The following is a 13,241-nucleotide window of genomic DNA, read 5'->3' on the forward strand; positions in this document are numbered from 1 at the left end:
ACACATGTAATATAACCAGCATACACCATCCCTCATATACATGTGCTCAGGTAATATAACCGGCATACACCATCCCTCATACACATGTGCTCAGGTAATATAACCAGCATACACCATTCCTCATACACATGTGCTCAGGTAATATAACCGGCATACACCATCCCTCATACACAGGTAATATAACCAGCATTACACTATCCCTCATACACAGGTAATATAACCGGCATACACCATCCCTCATACACATGTACACAGGTAATATAACCAGCATACACTATCCCTCATACACAGGTAATATAACCGGCATACACCATCCCTCATACACATGTGCTCAGGTAATATAACCAGCATACACCATCCCTCATACACATGTGCTCAGGTAATATAACCAGCATACACCATTCCTCATACACATGTGCTCAGGTAATATAACCGGCATACACCATCCCTCATACACAGGTAATATAACCAGCATACACCATCCCTCATACACATGTGCTCAGGTAATATAACCAGCATACACCATTCCTCATACACATGTGCTCAGGTAATATAACCGGCATACACCATCCCTCATACACATGTGCTCAGGTAATATATCCAGCATACACCATTCCTCATACACATGTGCTCAGATAATATAACCGGCATAAACCATCCCTCATACACAGGTAATGTAACCGGCATACACCATCCCTCATACACAGGTAATATAACCAGCATGCACCATCCCTCATACACATTTGCTCAGGTAATGTAACCAGCATACACCATCCCTCATACACAGGTAATATAACCAGCATACACCATCCTTCATACACATGTGCTCAGGTAATATAACCAGCATACACCATCCCTTATACACATGTACACAGGTAATGTAACCAGTATACACCATCCCTCATACACAGGTAATATAACCGGCATACACCATCGCTCATACACATGTGCTCAGGTAATATAACCAGCATACACCATTCCTCATACACATGTGCTCAGGTAATATAACCGGCATACACCATCCCTCATACACAGGTAATATAACCAGCATACACCATCCCTCATACACAGGTAATATAACCAGCATACACCATCCCTCATACACAGGTAATATAACCGGCATACACCATCCCTCATACACATGTGCTCAGGTAATATAACCAGCATACACCATTCCTCATACACATGTGCTCAGGTAATATAACCAGCATACACCATTCCTCATACACATGTGCTCAGGTAATATAACCGGCATACACCATCCCTCATACACATGTGCTCAGGTAATATATCCAGCATACACCATTCCTCATACACATGTGCTCAGATAATATAACCGGCATAAACCATCCCTCATACACAGGTAATATAACCAGCATACACCATCCCTCATACACAGGTAATGTAACCAGCATACACCATCCCTCATACACATGTGCTCAGGTAAGGTAACCAGCATACATCATCCCTCATACACATGTGCTCAGGTAATATAACCGGCATACACCATCCCTCATACACAGGTAATATAACCAGCATACACCATCCCTCATACACATGTGCTCAGGTAATATAACCAGCATACACCATCCCTCATACACATGTGCTCAGGTAATATAACCAGCATACACCATTCCTCATACACATGTGCTCAGGTAATATAACCGGCATACACCATCCCTCATATACAGGTAATATAACCAGCATACACCATCCCTCATACACATGTGCTCAGGTAATATAACCAGCATACACCATCCCTCATACACACATGCTCAGGTAATATAACCAGCATACACCATCCCTCATACACATGTGCTCAGGTAATATAACCAGCATACACCATCCCTCATACACATGTGCTCAGGTAATATAACCGGCATACACCATCCCTCATACACAGTTAATGTAACCAGCATACACCATCCCTCATACACATGTGCTCAGGTAATATAACCAGTATACACCATCCCTCATACACATGTGCTCAGGTAATATAACCAGTATACACCATCCCTCATACACAGGTAATGTAACCAGCATACACCATCCCTCATACACATGTGCTCAGGTAATATAACCGGCATACACCATCCCTCATACACAGGTAATATAACCAGCATACATTATCCCTCATACACAGGTAATATAACCAGCATACACCATCCCTCATACACATGTACACAGGTAATATAACCAGCATACACCATCCCTCATACACATGTACACAGGTAATATAACCAGCATACACCATCCCTCATACACATGTGCTCAGGTAATATAACCGGCATACACCATCCCTCATACACATGTACACAGGTAATATAACCAGCATACACCATCCCTCATACACAGGTAATATAACCAGCATACACCATCCCTCATACACATGTGCTCAGGTAATATAACCAGTATACACCATCCCTCATACACAGGTAATGTAACCAGCATACACCATCCCTCATACACATGTACACAGTTAATATAACCAGCATACACCATCCCTCATACACATGTGCTCAGGTAATATAACCAGTATACACCATCCCTCATACACAGGTAATATAACCAGCATACACCATCCCTCATACACATGTGCTCAGGTAATATAACCAGCATACACCATCCCTCATACACATGTGCTCAGGTAATATATCCAGCATACACCATTCCTCATACACATGTGCTCAGATAATATAACCGGCATAAACCATCCCTCATACACAGGTAATGTAACCGGCATACACCATCCCTCATACACAGATAATATAACCAGCATGCACCATCCCTCATACACATTTGCTCAGGTAATGTAACCAGCATACACCATCCCTCATACACAGGTAATATAACCAGCATACACCATCCCTCATACACAGGTAATATAACCAGCATACACCATCCCTCATACACATGTACACAGGTAATATAACCAGCATACACTATCCCTCATACACAGGTAATATAACCGGCATACACCATCCCTCATACACATGTGCTCAGGTAATATAACCAGCATACACCATCCCTCATACACATGTGCTCAGGTAATATAACCAGCATACACCATTCCTCATACACATGTGCTCAGGTAATATAACCGGCATACACCATCCCTCATACACAGGTAATATAACCAGCATACACCATCCCTCATACACATGTGCTCAGGTAATATAACCAGCATACACCATTCCTCATACACATGTGCTCAGGTAATATAACCGGCATACACCATCCCTCATACACATGTGCTCAGGTAATATATCCAGCATACACCATTCCTCATACACATGTGCTCAGATAATATAACCGGCATAAACCATCCCTCATACACAGGTAATGTAACCGGCATACACCATCCCTCATACACAGGTAATATAACCAGCATGCACCATCCCTCATACACATTTGCTCAGGTAATGTAACCAGCATACACCATCCCTCATACACAGGTAATATAACCAGCATACACCATCCTTCATACACATGTGCTCAGGTAATATAACCAGCATACACCATCCCTTATACACATGTACACAGGTAATGTAACCAGTATACACCATCCCTCATACACAGGTAATATAACCGGCATACACCATCGCTCATACACATGTGCTCAGGTAATATAACCAGCATACACCATTCCTCATACACATGTGCTCAGGTAATATAACCGGCATACACCATCCCTCATACACAGGTAATATAACCAGCATACACCATCCCTCATACACAGGTAATATAACCGGCATACACCATCCCTCATACACATGTGCTCAGGTAATATAACCAGCATACACCATTCCTCATACACATGTGCTCAGGTAATATAACCAGCATACACCATTCCTCATACACATGTGCTCAGGTAATATAACCGGCATACACCATCCCTCATACACATGTGCTCAGGTAATATATCCAGCATACACCATTCCTCATACACATGTGCTCAGATAATATAACCGGCATAAACCATCCCTCATACACAGGTAATATAACCAGCATACACCATCCCTCATACACAGGTAATGTAACCAGCATACACCATCCCTCATACACATGTGCTCAGGTAATATAACCGGCATACACCATCCCTCATACACACATGCTCAGGTAATATAACCAGCATACACCATCCCTCATACACATGTGCTCAGGTAATATAACCAGCATACACCATCCCTCATACACATGTGCTCAGGTAATATAACCGGCATACACCATCCCTCATACACAGTTAATGTAACCAGCATACACCATCCCTCATACACATGTGCTCAGGTAATATAACCAGTATACACCATCCCTCATACACATGTGCTCAGGTAATATAACCAGTATACACCATCCCTCATACACAGGTAATGTAACCAGCATACACCATCCCTCATACACATGTGCTCAGGTAATATAACCGGCATACACCATCCCTCATACACAGGTAATATAACCAGCATACATTATCCCTCATACACAGGTAATATAACCAGCATACACCATCCCTCATACACATGTACACAGGTAATATAACCAGCATACACCATCCCTCATACACATGTACACAGGTAATATAACCAGCATACACCATCCCTCATACACATGTGCTCAGGTAATATAACCGGCATACACCATCCCTCATACACATGTACACAGGTAATATAACCAGCATACACCATCCCTCATACACAGGTAATATAACCAGCATACACCATCCCTCATACACATGTGCTCAGGTAATATAACCAGTATACACCATCCCTCATACACAGGTAATGTAACCAGCATACACCATCCCTCATACACATGTACACAGTTAATATAACCAGCATACACCATCCCTCATACACATGTGCTCAGGTAATATAACCAGTATACACCATCCCTCATACACAGGTAATATAACCAGCATACACCATCCCTCATACACATGTGCTCAGGTAATATAACCAGCATACACCATCCCTCATACACATGTGCTCAGGTAATATAACCAGCATACACCATTCCTCATACACATGTGCTCAGGTAATATAACCGGCATACACCATCCCTCATACACATGTGCTCAGGTAATATAACCAGCATACACCATTCCTCATACACATGTGCTCAGGTAATATAACCGGCATACACCATCCCTCATACACATGTGCTCAGGTAATATATCCAGCATACACCATTCCTCATACACATGTGCTCAGATAATATAACCGGCATAAACCATCCCTCATACACAGGTAATGTAACCGGCATACACCATCCCTCATACACAGATAATATAACCAGCATGCACCATCCCTCATACACATTTGCTCAGGTAATGTAACCAGCATACACCATCCCTCATACACAGGTAATATAACCAGCATACACCATCCCTCATACACAGGTAATATAACCAGCATACACCATCCCTCATACACATGTACACAGGTAATGTAACCAGCATACACCATCCCTCATACACAGGTAATATAACCGGCATACACCATCCGTCATACACATGTGCTCAGGTAATATAACCAGCATACACCATTCCTCATACACATGTGCTCAGGTAATATAACCAGCATACACCATTCCTCATACACATGTGCTCAGGTAATATAACCGGCATACACCATCCCTCATACACAGGTAATATAACCAGCATACACTATCCCTCATACACAGGTAATATAACCGGCATACACCATCCCTCATACACATGTGCTCAGGTAATATAACCAGCATACACCATTCCTCATACACATGTGCTCAGGTAATATAACCAGCATACACCATTCCTCATACACATGTGCTCAGGTAATATAACCGGCATACACCATCCCTCATACACATGTGCTCAGGTAATATAACCAGCATACACCATCCCTTATACACATGTACACAGGTAATGTAACCGGCATACACCATCCCTCATACACATGTGCTCAGGTAATATAACCAGCATACACCATTCCTCATACACATGTGCTCAGGTAATATAACCGGCATACACCATCCCTCATACACAGGTAATATAACCAGCATACACCATTCCTCATACACATGTGCTCAGGTAATATAACCGGCATACACCATCCCTCATACACATGTCCTCAGGTAATATATCCAGCATACACCATTCCTCATACACATGTGCTCAGATAATATAACCGGCATAAACCATCCCTCATACACAGGTAATATAACCAGCATACACCATCCCTCATACACAGGTAATGTAACCAGCATACACCATCCCTCATACACATGTGCTCAGGTAAGGTAACCAGCATACATCATCCCTCATACACATGTGCTCAGGTAATATAACCAGTATACACCATCCCTCATACACAGGTAATTTAACCAGCATACACCATCCCTCATACACATGTGCTCAGGTAATGTAACCAGCATACACCATCCCTCATACACATGTGCTCAGGTAATATAACCAGCATACATCATCCCTCATATACCCAGGTAATATAACCAGCATACACCATCCTTCATACACATGTGCTCAGGTAATATAACCAGCATACACCATCCCTCATACACAGGTAATGTAACCAGCATACACCATCCCTCATACACATGTGCTCAGGTAAGGTAACCAGCATACATCATCCCTCATACACATGTGCTCAGGTAATATAACCAGTATACACCATCCCTCATACACAGGTAATATAACCAGCATACACCATCCCTCATACACATGTGCTCAGGTAATGTAACCAGCATACACCATCCCTCATACACATGTGCTCAGGTAATATAACCAGCATACATCATCCCTCATATACCCAGGTAATATAACCAGCATACACCATCCTTCATACACATGTGCTCAGGTAATATAACCAGCATACACCATCCCTTATACACATGTACACAGGTAATGTAACCAGTATACACCATCCCTCATACACAGGTAATATAACCGGCATACACCATCGCTCATACACATGTGCTCAGGTAATATAACCAGCATACACCATCCCTCATATACAGGTAATATAACCAGCATACACCATCCCTCATACACATGTGCTCAGGTAATATAACCAGCATACACCATCCCTCATACACACATGCTCAGGTAATATAACCAGCATACATCATCCCTCATACACATGTGCTCAGGTAATATAACCAGCATACACCATCCCTCATACACATGTGCTCAGGTAATATAACCGGCATACACCATCCCTCATACACAGTTAATGTAACCAGCATACACCATCCCTCATACACATGTGCTCAGGTAATATAACCGGCATACACCATCCCTCATACACAGGTAATATAACCAGCATACATTATCCCTCATACACAGGTAATATAACCAGCATACACCATCCCTCATACACATGTACACAGGTAATATAACCAGCATACACCATCCCTCATACACATGTGCTCAGGTAATATAACCGGCATACACCATCCCTCATACACATGTACACAGGTAATATAACCAGCATACACCATCCCTCATACACAGGTAATATAACCAGCATACACCATCCCTCATACACATGTGCTCAGGTAATATAACCAGTATACACCATCCCTCATACACAGGTAATATAACCAGCATACACCATCCCTCATACACATGTGCTCAGGTAATGTAACCAGCATACACCATCCCTCATATACCCAGGTAATATAACCAGCATACACCATCCTTCATACACATGTGCTCAGGTAATATAACCAGCATACACCATCCCTTATACACATGTACACAGGTAATGTAACCAGTATACACCATCCCTCATACACAGGTAATATAACCGGCATACACCATCGCTCATACACATGTGCTCAGGTAATATAACCAGCATACACCATCCCTCATATACAGGTAATATAACCAGCATACACCATCCCTCATACACATGTGCTCAGGTAATATAACCGGCATAAACCATCCCTCATACACAGGTAATATAACCAGCATACACCATCCCTCATACACAGGTAATATAACCAGCATACACCATCCCTCATACACATGTGCTCAGGTAATATAACCAGTATACACCATCCCTCATACACAGGTAATATAACCAGCATACACCATCCCTCATACACACATGCTCAGGTAATATAACCAGCATACATCTTCCCTCATACACATGTGCTCAGGTAATATAACCAGCATACACCATCCCTCATACACATGTGCTCAGGTAATATAACCGGCATACACCATCCCTCATACACAGTTAATGTAACCAGCATACACCATCCCTCATACACATGTGCTCAGGTAATATAACCGGCATACACCATCCCTCATACACAGGTAATATAACCAGCATACATTATCCCTCATACACAGGTAATATAACCAGCATACACTATCCCTCATACACATGTACACAGGTAATATAACCAGCATACACCATCCCTCATACACATGTGCTCAGGTAATATAACCGGCATACACCATCCCTCATACACATGTACACAGGTAATATAACCAGCATACACCATCCCTCATACACAGGTAATATAACCAGCATACACCATCCCTCATACACATGTGCTCAGGTAATATAACCAGTATACACCATCCCTCATACACAGGTAATATAACCAGCATACACCATCCCTCATACACATGTGCTCAGGTAATGTAACCAGCATACACCATCCCTCATACACATGTGCTCAGGTAATATAACCAGCATACATCATCCCTCATATACCCAGGTAATATAACCAGCATACACCATCCTTCATACACATGTGCTCAGGTAATATAACCAGCATACACCATCCCTTATACACATGTACACAGGTAATGTAACCAGTATACACCATCCCTCATACACAGGTAATATAACCGGCATACACCATCGCTCATACACATGTGCTCAGGTAATATAACCAGCATACACCATCCCTCATATACAGGTAATATAACCAGCATACACCATCCCTCATACACATGTGCTCAGGTAATATAACCAGCATACACCATCCCTCATACACACATGCTCAGGTAATATAACCAGCATACATCATCCCTCATACACATGTGCTCAGGTAATATAACCAGTATACACCATCCCTCATACACATGTGCTCAGGTAATGTAACCAGCATACACCATCCCTTATACACATGTACACAGATAATATAATCGGCATACACCATCCCTCATACACATGTGCTCAGGTAATATAACCGGCATACACCATCCCTCATACACAGGTAAAATAACCAGCATACACCATCCCTCATACACAGGTAATATAACCGGCATACACCATCCCTCATACACAGGTAATATAACCCGCATACACCATCCCTCATACACATGTGCTCAGGTAATATAACCAGCACACACCATCCCTCATACACAGGTAATATAACCAGCATGCACCATCCCTCATACACATGTGCTCAGGTAATATAACCAGTATACACCATCCCTCATACACATGTGCTCAGGTAATATAACCAGTATACACCATCCTTCATACACATGTGCTCAGGTAATATAACCGGCATACACCATCCCTCATACACATGTGCTCAGGTAATATAACCGGCATACACCATCCCTCATACACAGGTAATATAACCGGCATACACCATCCCTCATACACATGTGCTCAGGTAATATAACCAGCACACACCATCCCTCATTCTCAGGTAATATAACCAGCACACACCATCCCTCATACACAGGTAATATAACCGACATACACCATCCCTCATACACAGGTAATATAACCGGCATACACCATCCCTCATACACAGGTAATATAACCGGCATACACCATCCCTCATACACAGGTAATATAACCGGCATACACCATCCCTCATACACAGGTAATATAACCAGCATACACCATCCCTCATACACATGTGCTCAGGTAATATAACCAGCATACACCATCCCTCATACACATGTGCTCAGGTAATATAACCGGCATACACCATCCCTCATACACAGTTAATGTAACCAGCATACACCATCCCTCATACACATGTGCTCAGGTAATATAACCAGTATACACCATCCCTCATACACATGTGCTCAGGTAATATAACCAGTATACACCATCCCTCATATACAGGTAATGTAACCAGCATACACCATCCCTCATACACATGTGCTCAGGTAATATAACCAGTATACACCATCCCTCATACACAGGTAATATAACCAGCATACACCATCCCTCATACACATGTGCTCAGGTAATATAACCGGCATACACCATCCCTCATACACATGTAATATAACCAGCATACACCATCCCTCATATACATGTGCTCAGGTAATGTAACCGGCATACACCATCCCTCATACATATGTGCTCAGGTAATGTAACCAGCATACACCATCCCTCATACACATGTGCTCAGGTAATGTAACCAGCATACATCATCCCTCATACACAGGTAATATAACCAGCATACACCATCCCTCATACACAGGTAATATAACCGGCATACACCATCCCTCATACACAGGTAATATAACCGGCATACACCATCCCTCATACACAGGTAATATAACCAGCATACACCATCCCTCATACACATGTGCTCAGGTAATATAACCAGCATACACCATCCCTCATACACATGTGCTCAGGTAATATAACCGGCATACACCATCCCTCATACACAGTTAATGTAACCAGCATACACCATCCCTCATACACATGTGCTCAGGTAATATAAGCAGTATACACCATCCCTCATACACATGTGCTCAGGTAATATAACCAGTATACACCATCCCTCATACACAGGTAATGTAACCAGCATACACCATCCCTCATACACATGTGCTCAGGTAATATAACCGGCATACACCATCCCTCATACACAGGTAATATAACCAGCATACATTATCCCTCATACACAGGTAATATAACCTTCATACACCATCCCTCATACACATGTACACAGGTAATATAACCAGCATACACCATCCCTCATACACATGTGCTCAGGTAATATAACCGGCATACACCATCCCTCATACACACATGTGCTCAGGTAATATAACCAGCATACATCATCCCTCATATACCCAGGTAATATAACCAGAATACACCATCCCTTATACACATGTACACAGGTAATGTAACCAGCATACACCATCCCTCATACACAGGTATTATAACCAGCATACACCATTCCTCATACACATGTGCTCAGGTATAATAACCAGCATACATCATCCCTCATACACATATACCCAGGTAATATAACCAGCATACACCATCCCTTATACACATGTACACAGGTAATGTAACCAGCATACACCATCCCTCATACACACGTGCTCAAGTAATATAACCAGCATGCACTATCCCTCATACACATGGACACAGGTAATATAACCGGCATACACCATCCCTCATACACATGTGCTCAGGTAATATAACCGGCAAACACCATCCCTCATACACAGGTAATATAACCGGCATACACCATCCCTCATACACAGGTAATATAACCAGCATACACCATCCCTCATACACATGTGCTCAGGTAATGTAACCAGCATACACCATCCCTCATACACACGTAAACAGGTAATATAACCGGCATACACCATCCCTCATACACATGTGCTCAGGTAATATAATCAGCATACACCATCCCTCATACACATGTGCTCAGGTAATTTAACCGGCATACACCATCCCTCATACACATGTGCTCAGGTAATATAAACAGCATACACCATCCCTTATACACATGTACACAGGTAATGTAACCAGCATACACCATCCCTCATACACATGTGCTCAGGTAATATAACCAGCATACACCATCTCTCATACACATGTGCTCAGGTAATATAACCGGCATACACCATTCCTCATACACATGTGCTCAGGTAATATAACCAGCATACACCATCCCTTAAACACATGTACACAGGTAATGTAATCAGCATACACCATCCCTCATACACAGGTAATATAACCGGCATACACCATCCCTCATACACAGGTATTATAACCAGCATACACCATCCCTCATACACATGTGCTCAGGTAATGTAACCAGCATACACCATCCCTCATACACATGTGCTCAGGTAATGTAACCGGCATACACCTTCCCTCATACACATGTGCTCAGGTAAGGTAACCAGCATACATCATCCCTCATACACATGTGCTCAGGTAATATAACCAGTTTACACCATCCCTCATACACAGGTAATATAACCAGCATACACCATCCCTCATACACATGTGCTCAGGTAATGTAACCAGCATACACCATCCCTCATACACATGTGCTCAGGTAATATAACCAGCATACATCATCGCTCATATACCCAGGTAATATAACCAGCATACACCATCCTCCATACACATGTGCTCAGGTAATATAACCAGCATACACCATCCCTTATACACATGTACACAGGTAATGTAACCAGTATACACCATCCCTCATACACAGGTAATATAACCGGCATACACCATCGCTCATACACATGTGCTCAGGTAATATAACCAGCATACACCATCCCTCATATACAGGTAATATAACCAGCATACACCATCCCTCATACACATGTGCTCAGGTAATATAACCAGCATACACACATGCTCAGGTAATATAACCAGCATACACCATCCCTTATACACATGTACACAGGTAATGTAACCAGCATACACCATCCCTCATACACAGGTAATGTAACCAGCATGCACCATCTCTCATACACATGTGCTTAGGTAATGTAACCAGCATACACCATCCCTCATACACAGGTAATATAACCAGCATACACCATCCCTCATACACAGGTAATGTAACCAGCATAACACCATCCCTCATACACACGTGCTCAAGTAATATAACCAGCATGCACTATACCTCATACACATGTGCTTAGGTAATGTAACCAGCATACACCATCCCTCATACACAGGTAATGTAACCAGCATAACACCATCCCTCATACACAGTTAATGTAACCGGCATACACCATCCCTCATACACATGTGCTCAGGTAATATAACCAGTATACACCATCCCTCATACACAGGTAATATAACCAGCATACACCATCCCTCATACACATGTGCTCAGGTAATGTAACCAGCATACACCATCCCTCATACACATGTGCTCAGGTAATATAACCAGCATACATCATCCCTCATATACCCAGGTAATATAACCAGCATACACCTTCCTTCATACACATGTGCTCAGGTAATATAACCAGC

At 42.4% G+C, this 13,241-nt stretch overlaps 1 protein-coding gene across 1 annotated transcript in view; it reads left to right on the top strand.

Moving 5' to 3' along the window:
- LOC148443340 (zinc finger protein 777-like) overlaps positions 1-13,241 on the top strand; it is a 130,506-nt gene that overhangs the window by 47,814 nt on the left and 69,451 nt on the right. The window lies entirely within an intron of this gene.

The sequence above is a fragment of the Taudactylus pleione genome, unplaced genomic scaffold, assembly GCF_031769625.1.
Source record: "Taudactylus pleione unplaced genomic scaffold, aTauple2 ptg001297l, whole genome shotgun sequence".
NCBI lineage: Eukaryota > Metazoa > Chordata > Amphibia > Anura > Myobatrachidae > Taudactylus > Taudactylus pleione.